The sequence below is a fragment of the Pelodiscus sinensis genome, chromosome 3 (genome assembly GCF_052426305.1).
Source record: "Pelodiscus sinensis isolate ZL-2025 chromosome 3, ASM5242630v1, whole genome shotgun sequence".
Taxonomy (NCBI): Eukaryota; Metazoa; Chordata; order Testudines; family Trionychidae; genus Pelodiscus; species Pelodiscus sinensis.
In genome coordinates, this window is record NC_143054.1 from 30,335,070 (window position 1) to 30,348,256 (window position 13,187).

The 13,187-nt window shown below is 46.5% G+C and overlaps 1 long non-coding RNA gene across 3 annotated transcripts in view; it reads right to left on the reverse strand.

The window, feature by feature from the left end:
- Positions 1-13,187, reverse strand: part of LOC112545881 (uncharacterized) — a 123,421-nt gene that overhangs the window by 64,695 nt on the left and 45,539 nt on the right. For 2 of the 3 annotated variants that reach the window (XR_012902526.2, XR_012902527.2), the window contains one exon: positions 8,694-10,814. The exons of the other annotated variant lie outside the window; for it this stretch is intronic. This is a non-coding gene — a long non-coding RNA (uncharacterized LOC112545881). Of the gene's footprint in view, positions 1-8,693; positions 10,815-13,187 lie in introns of those variants that run through there. 3 annotated transcript variants of the gene reach the window in all.

Here is a 13,187-nt window from a genome sequence, read left to right on the forward strand (position 1 = left end):
GTAACCAGCTTGCGTATGTCGTGTCTCATGGGGACATACACCGTTGACAGCCAGTGCTGTAAATTTCTTAAATGGAGACGTGCATGCGGGACTACAAAGGTGGCTGCCGCCATGTGGCCGAGCAATCGCAGGCAAGTATGTGCTGAGATTGTTGTGGTTCTTTGGAGAAGATTGACCAGGTCTTTTATTGCCTGGAATCTGTCTATGGGCAGGTATGCTCTCGCCGTGCAGGAGTCGAGAACCGCTCCTATGAACTTTATGTTTCGTGTTGGAATTAGCGTGGACTTTTGTTCGTTTACTATCAACCCGAGTGAGTTGAAAGTCTCTCTGACTTTTGAAAGCATCCGAGTTGTCTCTTGTGCCGTCCTTCCCTTTATGAGACAGTCGTCCAGATAAGGGAATATGATGACTCCGAGACGACGAAGATGGGCGGCGACAACGACAAGGGTCTTTGAAAAGGCTCTTGGAGCTGAAGCCAGCCCGAACGGGAGGACGCAATATTGAAAGTGCTCGCTGTTTATAACAAATCGCAGGAAACGTCTGTGCGCCGGATGTATGGCCACATGAAAGTAGGCATCTTGGAGGTCGAGGGCCATGAACCAGTCGTCGGTGTCGAGAGAAGGGATTATTGTAGTCAGAGTCACCATCTTGAACCGCTGCTTTCGCAGATAACGGTTTAACTCCCTTAGATTGAGTATGGGTCTCCAACCCCCTGTTTTCTTTTGAGTCAGAAAGTACCTTGAATATAATCCTTTTCCCCTGAAACAGTCTGGGACCCTTTCTATCACTTCGATTTCCAACAGGCGATAGGCCTCCTGTTTTAGGAGGGTCTCGTGAGAAGGGTCCCTGAAAAGGGATGGGGTGGGAGGGGTAGGAGGAGGAAGGGATGTGAATGGGATGGTGAGTCCGGATTTTATCACTTCCAACACCCATCTGTCCGATGATATGGCCACCCACTGATGGTAGTAGGGTCGCAACCGATGCTTGAAAATGGGAGTGGTGTCTCTGACTGATACCGGAATGACCGGCGTGCCCTCGACCTGAAAGTCAAACTTGCTGCTTGGGTGCTACTGCGTTATTCTCCCTAGATGTCTAAGGGCGTCTGCGCTATGTCCTTTGCTTGGACCGGTTTTGATCGTATGGACGGTTTTGTTGTCTGCGGAACTGGTAATCGTAACGTCTTTGGAATGGGAAATAGCGCTTACGACGGAAAGGTGGGACATACATCCCGAGGGTACGTAAGGTAGCCCGGAAATCTTTACCCGTGTGGAGCACTTCGTCCGTCTTCTCCGCAAACAGCTTGATTCTGTCGAACGGAAGATCTTCGACCTTAGATTGTAACTCTTTCGGTACGGCAGCGGTCGCAAGCCATGAAGCTCTTCTCATGGAGACTGCTGTTGCGATTGTTCGAGCCGCTGTGTTTGCCACATCCATGGCGATTTGCAAGCCTGCTCTGGCACATGCATAGCCCTCCTGCAGTATAGCTCGGAGAAGTACTTTGTCGGTTTCGGAAATTCTCTGAGCAATTTCCGATAATTTTGCAATGTTGTCAAAACTATGATTGGAGAGCAACGCTGAGTAATTTGCGATCCGGAGGAGAAGTGTTGAAGAGGAGTACACTTTCCTCCCGAATATGTCCAGTCTCTTTGCGTCCTTGTCTGCTGCCGAGTTTCTTACTTGCGGGTTCTTTGCTCTTTGAAGAGCTGCATCCACAACCAATGAATTTGGCTGAGGGTGAGTAAAAAGGAACTCAGCACCCTTTGAAGATATGAAGTATCTCTTTTCTGCTCGCTTGCATGATGGAGTAGTGGAAGCCGGCGTATTCCAAATTTCTGTGGCTCGTTCCAGGATCGCCTCGTCCAGCGGTAGAACCACCTTAGATTGCTGTCTAGGGTGCAAATTCTTCAGTAACTTATATTGCTTCGCTTTCAGGTCCGCTAACTGAACCTCCTGTGATTGTGTTACCCTCTTAAAGAGGGCCTGAAATTCTCTGGTGTCATCTGGTGGTGAGGAGTCCATAGCAAAAACCGCGTCATCGGGGAAAGAAGATTGAGCATCCTGCGGGGAAGCTTGCGGCGCTCGCTCATCTGTGTCCGATATCTGGCCCTCTTCAGGCTCGGACAGGACCGAAATTGAGGGGGAAGTAGGAGGTGGTCTGGGTGACTGCGACCGTCGATGCTCAGAGGCCGGTTGTGAGTGGCGTCTGTAAGATGACTGACGGCAACAGCACGAGTACGAGTGGGACGGTGATCTGTCCTGCCTCCCTGTGTAATAACCCCTGTGGTAACGGTAGACCGAATCAGGGGATGGTCTTCTGGATGCATATCTGCTACCATGTCTAGTATGGTGAGGCCTCGGAGGAGAGTAACTCGGAGAGCGAGATGTGTGTCTGTGTAACGGGAGAGCCCGTCCTGCTCCCCGTCGTCTCTGCTGCCCCCCTTCTACGTAGTCTCCCTCACCACTTGTGCTGCCCCACTTCCCTCCTTCTCGTGCTGCGTGCTTCTCCCTCTGTGTTCTGTGCCTCCTCCTCCGCTGTCTTCCCCTCCTCCTCTGCTCTTCCCTCCTCCTCCGCTCCTTCCTCCCTCTCCGCTCCTTCCTCCTCCGTTCGCTCTTGGTCTCCCCCCTTCCTCCTCCTTGCTCCTCCGTCCTCCCCCCCGTCTTTCCCCGTTCCCCTTTTTCAAAACCCCCGCCGGCGTCCGGCCCTGGTGACGTAAGACATCCTGCCACCAGGCACCGCCCCTGCCATGCGTCCGGGTCCGATGACGCCAGACGCCACGTCACCAGGCTCCGCCCCTGCCTTGCGTGGACGTCCTGGCGTCGCCCCGCCCCCGCCGCGCCGCCCGTTATCCGGGCCACGGCAGAGGAGCAGGCCCTGCAGTGTTGCCGCACTCCCTGGGTGGCGCCCAGGAGAGCCAGCGCGATCGCGGGCCGAGTGCGGGGCGGGCCGCCGGGTGGGGTGTGGGGGCGGCGCGACCCATCACAGTCTGTAATAATGGCAAGATCTTTGTTGCGGGGAACGCGGAGACCTATGCCTTGGATAGTAAGATTCTTTTCCCGATCCCGAATACTGGGGTGGGGAAGGGTATGTTGAAGGCACAGGAGAGGGAGACAATGAATGATTCCTAGGGATCGACTTCCCAGATGCCTTTGTATGGGCTGATGAATGCCCTTTAGCACTTGAAGAGTGTTGTGCTGTGCTACGATAAATCTCCTTAACAGATGGGGAGCCTGATTCATGGGAGGAGGGAGAGCCTGTTTGCATTCTAGACGTAGGCTGAGCCGATCGCGAGGACTTTCTCGGTGCCGATGCAGAAAACTCCTGCGGCACCGGGTGTGCTGCGGGACAGCTGATAGTTTCCGGTGCCGGCTGCATTGACGGGGCCGGGTCCTCGCTTTGCGGTGCCGGGCTCTCCCGGTGCCGTCTGTCTGGTGCCGAAGGCGCCTGGTCTCGCGGGGCCGTAAGCGGCACCGCTTCGGTGACCGCTTGGGCAGCCGACTCCGTTGCTGACCTCTGCATGTCCCGCCGTTCCGGGGACGGTGATTTATCCGGCGGCGCCGTTAGCCGGGGCCGCTTACTCCCCGAAGGGGTCGGATCCCGCTCGTGCTCCCTATGGAGAGGGGAGGCTGGCGGTGGGGCAGACGCAGTGCGATGCTTGCCCGGCTTTGAGGATCGCGGCTGCGAAATTGACTTAGCCGCGGAGCGGCTGTTGTCCGATCCCCGATCTCCCTGATTCACTGGAGGGAGAGGGACCGCTGGCAGGGAGCGGGCAGGGGAGGCTTTTTTCTTTTTTGCTCCGGCTGCTGCAGGAGTTAATGCCCTTCTTTTTGGGGTTTGTGAGGACTCCTGCTGCAGAGGGTTTGATGGCTGAAGAGCCTTATCACAGAGCAGAAGTTTGAGGCGGAGGTCCCTGTCTCTTCTTGCCCTCAGAGTCAGCTTAGAGCAGTGGGCACACTTGCTTGGGACATGAGACTTCCCCAGGCAACAAAAACAGAGAGTATGCCCATCAGAAGCAGGCATTGCCTCCTTACATTGTCCGCACCGCTTAAAGCTGGGTGATCCGGACATGGCGGTGAAACTGACCAGGAAAGTGCTTCGGCGCGCAACTGACTAAAGATCTTCTGTTTCCTTTTTAACTAACTAAACAAAGACTAATAACTAACTAACTAACAGTAAAGGTCAAACTATTTACAGACTAGCATTTTTTTGTTTTTTTTTTTTCAGAGAAAAGGCAAGCGACTGGAGAGAGATCGCAGTTTCCGTCAGCAACCGAGGACGGTTAAGAGGAACTGGCGGGGGGGTCGAGCCGCGCTCGATGGAAAGGGCGCGAATGACCAGCAGCGCAGGGAGCATGCGCGGCCCGGCCCGGTATGGCTTTGAAATCTTCCGATCAGTGGCGCCGGGACGGACCCGACACCTAGAGTGGAGCACCCACGGGGCCACTCGAAGAAGAACCAATATTAAATAATTTGAGAAATACAGGCAGTACCCGGGTTACATGGATCCGACTTACATCAGATCCCTACTTACAAACGGGGTGAGGCAACCCCACAGTAGCTGCTTCCCCCCAGCAGACCAGGGAGACGCGGAGTGGCTTTTCTCAGCAGACACCTCAGCTTGAGAATAAAGGACTGAGGGAAGTGAGGTGTGGGAGAATAAAACTGAGCTCTGGATAAATGTTTGGCTAGAGTTTCCCCTACAATATGTACCGGTTCCGACTTACATACAAATTCAACTTAAGAACAAACCTACAAGTCCCTATCTTGTACGTAACCCGGGGACTGCCTGTATTCATATTTATTTCTTGTGAAGAGCATTAACTAAGTAAGTAGTGGCTTTGCAGCACTATTTTATTACTATTTTAGAATGTCATAAGTGCACAGTTTTGGATTCCATATGTTATCCACTAGGAGTGTTAAAAAGCATTTTTTTTTTTGGTAAATGTGTAACCGCTGAAATTTTCAGTGGCTACACATTTACATGTTGAGGGGCTGGCTCAAAGGGAGCCGGTGTGCATGGGGAGCCAATTTAAAAACTGGAGCACCTGCTCCTGCCTGCTGCCTCTGTATCAGAGAGAGCAGTGTTGGGGGGAAGGCGGTAGTGCTTACAGGGAGCCTGTTTAAAAGCTGGCTTCCTGCAGGCTCTGGCTCCTGCCTGCTACCTGCCCCCACCACCACTGCCTCTGATACAGAAGCAGCAGCATAGTGGGGGAGACTTGTGTGCAACCATTAGGATTACCAGATGGCTTAAAAAAAACCCTTGGACACACCTGACCTCGGAGGCGGGGGGGGGGGGGAGGGTAGGGAGCGGCTGGGAGGGGAGCAGGGCTGGCTGGGGGAGATGGGGAGGGGTACCAGCTGGGCAGGAAGCAGGGCTGGCTGGGGGAGAACTGGACGGCAGGGAACGGGGCTGGCCAGGGGAGATCAGGGGGCGAACCGGCTGGCAGGAAGCAAGGCTGGCCAGGAGGGCGTTGGGAGAGTGGGACGAGAGAATCGGCTGGCAGGGAGCGTGGCTGGCCCGGGCACGCACAGATCCCGGGGTGCTGCCTGTCCCACGCAGAGTACCGGCGGAACATGAGCGAGTTTGGCCCCGGAGATTCCATCCTGCCCTGCCCTTCTCCTCTCTACTGTGTAGTTGCGTACTGCCTGGCTGGTGCATACGCTCTCGCAGTGTGAGCGTGTCCACCAGACAGACAGTACATAACTACGTACTGATACTCATAATAATAAAACTTAATTAGAGGTCATTTACATGTCCAGTATTTACTCAATTTGTTTCCCGGACAGAAAGCTCAAATACCAGACTGTCTAGTTCAAAACGGGACACCTGGCAACCCTAGCAACCATGAAAGTTAACTGATGAGCCCAAGCTCATTGGTTAACCATTTAAATGTGTATATTAACACATCCCTATTATCCACCATCTTATATTTTATGTCACATAAAGCATTTTAGGGTATAGTCTGTTTAAAAAAAACCCCAAAAAACCAAAAAAACCCTCTGCGGAATATTTTAAAGTAATAGTTTCATATTATGTAAAATTGTATTTACTCGAGGACTTCTTGTCACTCAGTTAATTCCTATATAGACTTATTTAATTTTTTTTATTCTGATGATGAACTTAATATCATTAATGATTATGAGCTGTCTAAAGTCTATTTTCCTATTTGGAAGGTAGGTAAACTTTTGGGAATGATTCTTTTGAATAAGTACATCTCGATTTTATGAGAGACACAACATGGGTGAGGTAATATCTTTAATAGGACAAACTTCTGTTGGTGAGAGAGAGAACCTTTCAAGCTAATATCCTGGGACTGGCATATCTACAAAAATACTGTATACAACAGTAGAAGATCTTAATTTAACATATTTATTATTATAACCCTCAAAGTATTATACACTAAAACCAAAAAGTTTCATTTTAAAAAATAGTTCTGGCTCCTAGGTAAGAGCAATGTACTTTTTCATCAGCTCATTTACTAAATTTAAGCATTTAAAAGCAGGGGAATTCATCCAAATCACTTAATAATAAAATACTGAAACTTGTAGGCTGGATAAGGAGGCCAATAACTTCAACTCCAAAACACCCAGGTTTCCATCATGTGAGCTAAAGGAAGATATCTGTTAGCTCTTGAAGGATACTTATGTTTTTTCTAAAAGGCAAACAGCCAATGGAGGCCAATATGCCTACATCCACACACGTGAACTTGATTCTGCTACCACTAAAGACTGGCAAATAATTTCTATTGGCACCATTGGGTGAAAGTTTGGGTCCCAAACTATCCACGACAACCAACTCTAATTACCACAGTGGGCAACCTGTGGCCCTTCAGGGTTCTGTTTGACCCACAAGACATTTTGTTTACTGTTGCCCATGCACAGGGTTGCCAGATTCCACTCATTTCCATCTGTGTATTTCTTTCTCCCAGTTTTACTAAAGTGACATGCAAGTTAGGGATGTTAAATTTAGATTAACTAATCGAATAGTTAATGGGACCCCCTTCGACTATTTGATTAGTTGATAAGGGCATCTCCACCTTTGAATTGTAACAAGAGCCCTGCCTGGCTCTTGCTACAGTTGAAAAGCAGAAGCCTTGCAGGCACCCTCCTTTTGGTGCTTGAGCCTTTGAAATGTACAAGAGCCATGGTGGGGCTCTTGTACATTTCAAAAGGAAGCCCTACAGGGAGCATGGGGACTCCCCTGCAGGGCTCTTGAACATTTCAGAAGCAGAATCACAGCAGAACTGGTGTAAGCGGAGACTGCTTCAGTAGCCACATGCGCCATTTCCTGCTGTGCCTCCACCTCCCCTACCCCTCACAAAGACAGTGCTGGAGGACCGGCTTTTAAGCCAGCTCCACCCAGCACCAGATCCTGCTCCCCCACTTGCTGCCTTCTGCTTATGGGATAGTCGACTAGGCATTTACATCCTTAATGTAAGTAAAGTAAGGATAATGAAGTGAGGTGCATGATGACTGCAAACAACATTGACAGTAAGAGTCATGTGCTCCTGCATCCAATGAAAGCAATGCTACAATTCAATCAGAACACCCTGCAAATTCTAGGTATGAAAGTGCAGTTAGCAAAGCTACCCTATTCTAAGAGACCATCTGGGTTACAACTATCTTGTGGCCCACTGAAATAAAGGAGGACCACTCATGCGGCCCACTCACTAGCCTAGGTTGCCCATTGCTGAATTAAAGCCTATATTATCTCAGAAATAACTGGCACCCATATTTTGAGGGAGACTTTACTATATAGAATGTTTGAAGGGGAGAGTGACAAGTAGCTTTTGATCAAAAGGGTGACAAAGACATAGGGTGACAGACATCAGACATAAGTCAAAATTTTAAATGAGGGTATTATTTTACTGTTCTATAACTTACAGTTTCAAATGAGGGTATTTTTTTATAACGCACTGTTTGATACGGTCTTGCATGATCTTCTTATCAATAAACTAGGCAAATACAACTTAGATAGGGCTACTATAAGGTGGATGCATAACTGGCTGGATAACCATACTCAGAAAGTAGTTATTAATGGTTCACAATCCTGCGGGAAAGGTATAACAAGTGGGGTTCCACAGGGGTCTGTTTTGGGACCGGCTGTCAGTCGACGGTCAGGGCAGTGAGTCCCTTATGACCGGCTGAAGTTCTTTTAAATTGTGCTTGGTTCTGTTACAGCAACTGAAGGAGTCAGGTTAAAGCTTAAACAGTTACTATTTTATTGTTACAGGGTAAACTTAGTTGTTAAATGCTACTGCTGTGTTACAGATAACACAGCCACTACAAAGGACAGGACAGAAATTACACTAATAAGTCACTTACAGGTACCATGAAACCCTTTTGGTTCTTTGAGCTCTTATTAAATGCATGCAAAATAGACACATAGCAGGTATATATTTTCACCCCTGCGTTCCAGACTTGGCGTGGCCAGCGTCTTTCTCTCAATCCCTCGGGAAGAAGTAGGGCGAGGTTGGGCGTCCCACAGACCTCGGGAGACAATCAATACCTGCCAGCAGGTATAGATGATTGGAGCTCAAATGGGGTGGGCTGCTGAACCTCTTTTATACCCCTAGGGTCATGTAGGCTTCTTCCTGGTTTCAAGTGGCCAATTAGGAAAAATGGCTTTGAATGCCAAGTTTCCCACGAAGGGTGCAAAGCATAATTTACACCTGGGAAAATGCAGACAACGGGCACCTCTGGTATGTGATGGGCGAAGATTCCTCTCCTGGGACAGTGCAGGCGTGTCAATTACTGGTACTAGCCATCAGGGCGACGGGAGGCCCCGGGTCGTCAGCTAGCCCATTTACTGTCTGGTTTCTGTTTATGGTAGAGTCAGGGACAGGCAGCAAACCTGTGTTCCCAGGGCATCAAAGGCTGACTGCCTTTCTCTTGCTCTCTGGGGGGGGGGGGGGGGGGGGAACAAGATGGGGCTCGTGGAAAAACAAGATGGGGTTTTTGTGTCTGGCTACACCGGCTCTGTTCAATATCTTCATCAACGATTTAGATATTGGCATAGAAAGTACGCTTATTAAGTTTGCAGATGATACCAAGCTGGGAGGGTTTGCGACTAATCTGGAGGATAGGGTCATAAATCAAAATGATCTGGACAAATTGGAGAAATGGTCTGAGGTAAACAGGATGAAGTTTAATAACGACAAATGCAAAGTGCTCCACTTAGGAAGGAACAATCAGTTTCACACATACAGAATGGGAAGCGACTGTCTAGAAAGGAGTACGGCAGAAAGAGATCTAGGGGTTATAGTGGACCACAAGCTGAATATGAGTCAGCAGTGTGATGCGGTTGCAAAAAAAGCAAACATGATTCTGGGATGCATTAACTGGTGTGTTGTGAGCAAGACACGAGAAGTCATTCTTCTGCTGTACTCTGTGCTGGTTAGGAATAAGGGATCTTTCGGAAAAGGCTTTATTTTCCGAAAGATCCTCGTCTAGACTGGTGCTTTTTTCCGGCAAAGCTCCGAGCCAGAAAAAAGCGGCAGCCAGGTTTATGCAAATGAAGTGAGGGGGATTTAAATCATTTGCACATGCAATTGTGATGTGTCTAATTTGCATCCCTTTTACAGAAAAGGGATGCAGTCTAGAAACAGCCTTGGAGTATTGTGTCCACTTCTGGGCACCGCATTTCAAGAAATATATGGAGAAATTGGGGAGGGTCCAGAGAAGAGCAACAAGAATGATTAAAGGTCTAGAGAACATGACCTATGAAGAAAGACTGAAAGAACTGGGTTTGTTTAGTTTAGAAAAGAGAAGATTGAGGGGAGACATGATACAGTTTTCAGGTATCTAAAAGGGTGTCATAAGGAGGAGGGAGAAAACTTGTTCATCTTGGCCTCTGAGGAGAGAACAAGAAGCAATGGGCTTAAACTGCAGTAAGGGAGGTTTAGGTTGGACATTAGGAAAAAGTTCCTGTCAGGGTAGTGAAACACTGGAATAAATTGCCCAGGGAGGTTGTGGAATCTCCATCTGTGGAGATATTTAAGAGTAGTTTAGATAAATGTCTATCAGGGATGGTCTAGACAGTATTTGGTCCTGCTAGGAGAGCAGGGGACTGGACTCAATGACCTTTCGAGGTCCCTTCCAGTTCTACTATTCTATGATTCCATAACATATCTTAATTTTCAGAATTTGCAAAAACTTCTCTTTACTTCACAGTAGATCTGACAATTTCCAGGCCAAATTAATTTTCTAAACCAAAGTGGGCTAAGTTATGACTTTATAATGAAGATCTGCAACCACCCTTCTTTATTAACCTAATTCTATATAGCTATATTTGAGATGATTTTTTCCTCCTCTTTATTCACTAGGCCCTCTCATATTATTAAAATATGTACATGTATATAAAGAGAAGAACAAGACATGTATATGATGAAGCATGTCAATCATTTACTGTGTTAACTCTTGTCCTCACCATATCTTTTTCTTGTCATTTATTCACTGCTATATCCTATGAAATTTAAGTATTGTTTCTTGCAACATGACGAACATCCTCAACAGTCACTGAACTAAATAGAATTTGCAAGAAGCACTCAGCCTTCTTGGATTGGGTCTACAGGGTAACTGTAATATCTTTAGAGTAGGGACTTCATTTATTTTATTTTATTTTATTTTATAAAATGCCATGAATAGCATGGTAGAATAGCAACACATTGGCAGAGGTTTGTGTTATATACAATTACTTTCCTCTGCTTCTCCCTCAGATACTTTGATACTCTGGAAAGTTCTAAAAAACACCATAATACCATCTTCTTTCAAATCCCATGCCAAAACTAATATCTGCTGTGATTTCTTCAAAAAACCTGTCCAATGAGAATAAGTAGACAAGAAGAAAATCGTTACTTCTCTTTCTAATTCAAAATATGCTTGTTTCACTGTAAATCTTTTCTACCACTTACACTTGGTGTGTCTTATTGTGACCCTAGAACAGGGCTACTCAACATGTGGCACATGGGATGCATGCTGCCCCACCGCCTGTTTATTTGTGGCTCATGGTACGGTTTGGGTTTTTGCGGGGCTCAACACATGGCCCACAGGTGGGAGCCAAAACAAAAAAGTAGTCAATATAATGGTCTTCTGTTGATATGTGTATTAGTAGTTAAATTCCTGGACTGTCATTGCTCATTAAAAGTGCTGTCATATGGGTGGAAATCCGGTAAATATTGCATTTTATTAATATCAGTAGAACTGACTTAAATGGGGCCTGTGTGTTGTGTACTCTTGCCTTAATCTTTGTATTCATGCCTGTCAGTGTGAAAGAAGCTATTTGCATATTTTTGCATATATATTTGCATGCATATGCAACCACACTTAAGTTGCGGCCTCAGCATGTGCATGGGCCTCAGGTATCATTGTGGCCCCAGGAGCTTCTAAAGTTGAGTAGCCCTGCCCTGGAACGTAAATTATTTGGAGAAGGAATTATCTTTCTACTTCATGTAAACAGAATAACCAGTTTCCCTGGTTAGGTGCAAGGCACTATTATTTTAAGACTTATAATACACATTCCTGTAGATTCTGTTGTAAGACCTCAGAATGATTTAGTGCTGAAACATACTTTTCATACTTTGAGTACAGACAGAGCACATATACTGACAAAAAGAGTATAAACTTTATTTTAAAATTACAGATTACTAAAATACCTTTCAGAATGGCACTTTATGTTGTGACATGGTGAGTTTTCTCAAAGTTTGAAAATAGGAAATAAGGACTATATTCATTGGGTAAATAATTGGCTATGAACAGTTTTTTGTATCTTATAACCAGGGCTCGACAAATAATACAATCTATTCACCACAGGCGAGTAGATTGTAACCTGGAAGAGCCGGGTTCGGGAGATCTGTGCATGCGCAGAACGATCTGCGCATGTGCAGATCGCCGGACAGCGCGGCTAGCTAGCGGGGCTCACCATGGTTCGGCGAGCCCCGCTTATGACTATCAATACCCCTGAAGGTTTCTTTGTTCTAGAGTAACACTGACTGCCAGTAGATAATGACTCAGAATTAGCTAATAGCTATCTCTCAGGCAATCCTTCTGAAATGCTACCTCAAAATTTTTAACTAAAGATTTTTAAAGAGCCATGCTTTAAATAGCTAGACCCCCAAGTTAAGCCTACCCCTGCCTCCCAAATTAAGGTGTCTCAATCTTGTGGACACCCCTGTATTCCTTTTGATTTTACTGGTCTTATTCTCACAAGTAAAGTTTGGGTGGGATTAAAATATAAGTGTTCCTGGCTTCCAAACTTGGGCTCATTCCTGTTAGCCATGCTGTGTCTGCCTACCACTTTGTGTAATTTTTGTTTAAAAGTTTAGATTTTTTTATCATCTCAGTTTTATAGCAATAATAAACAGTGACATCTGACCAAGTTTGCATGACAAAGGTACATTTGGGTATACACTAGTGATAGTACTTTGTTATCAGATAGTGAAAAGCTTTGACTTTAAGACCAAATGAATTTATCAATAGTCTTCCTTAGGCTGCAGGAGAAATTAAGTAAATTATGAAGGAAGCTAGGCATGTTGGATCAATCCATGCCTGGTATAACTCCAATAAAATTCATGAAGTTACATTGGGGATTAAGTTTAATACATTTTTCCCTAATTGTCAAAGGCCTCAGGTTAGCAGCAGGCAATTTAGGCCTTGTGGTATACAGGCAGTCCCCGGGTTACATGGATCCGATTTACATCAGATTCCCTATTTACAAATGGGATGAGGCAACCCCGCACTAGCTGCCTTTCCCCCTAGCAGACCAGGGAGACGTGAAGCTAGCGCCCCACCCAGCAGACCAGGGAGACGCGGAATGGCTTTTCTCAGCAGACACCTCAGCTTGAGAATAAAGGACTGAGGGAAATGAGGTGTGGGAGAATAAAACTGAGCTCTGGAGAAATGTTTGGCTAGAGTTTCCCCTACAATATGTACCAGTTCCGACTTACATACAAATTCAACTTAAGAACAAACCTACAGTCCCTATCTTGTACGTAACCCGGGGACTGCCTGTATATGTCAGTGAATATCATCATTCTTAAACAGTCTTATTATTTGTTAAAACTGTTTTAAAGAACTAATTAATCTCTTTGCAATATTATGCCAGGGGGTATATACAATAATTGCATGTATGGCCTGAAGTCGTATTTCCAGGTATTCCATCATAAAATATAAAAGCACATGTGGAAAGAGCA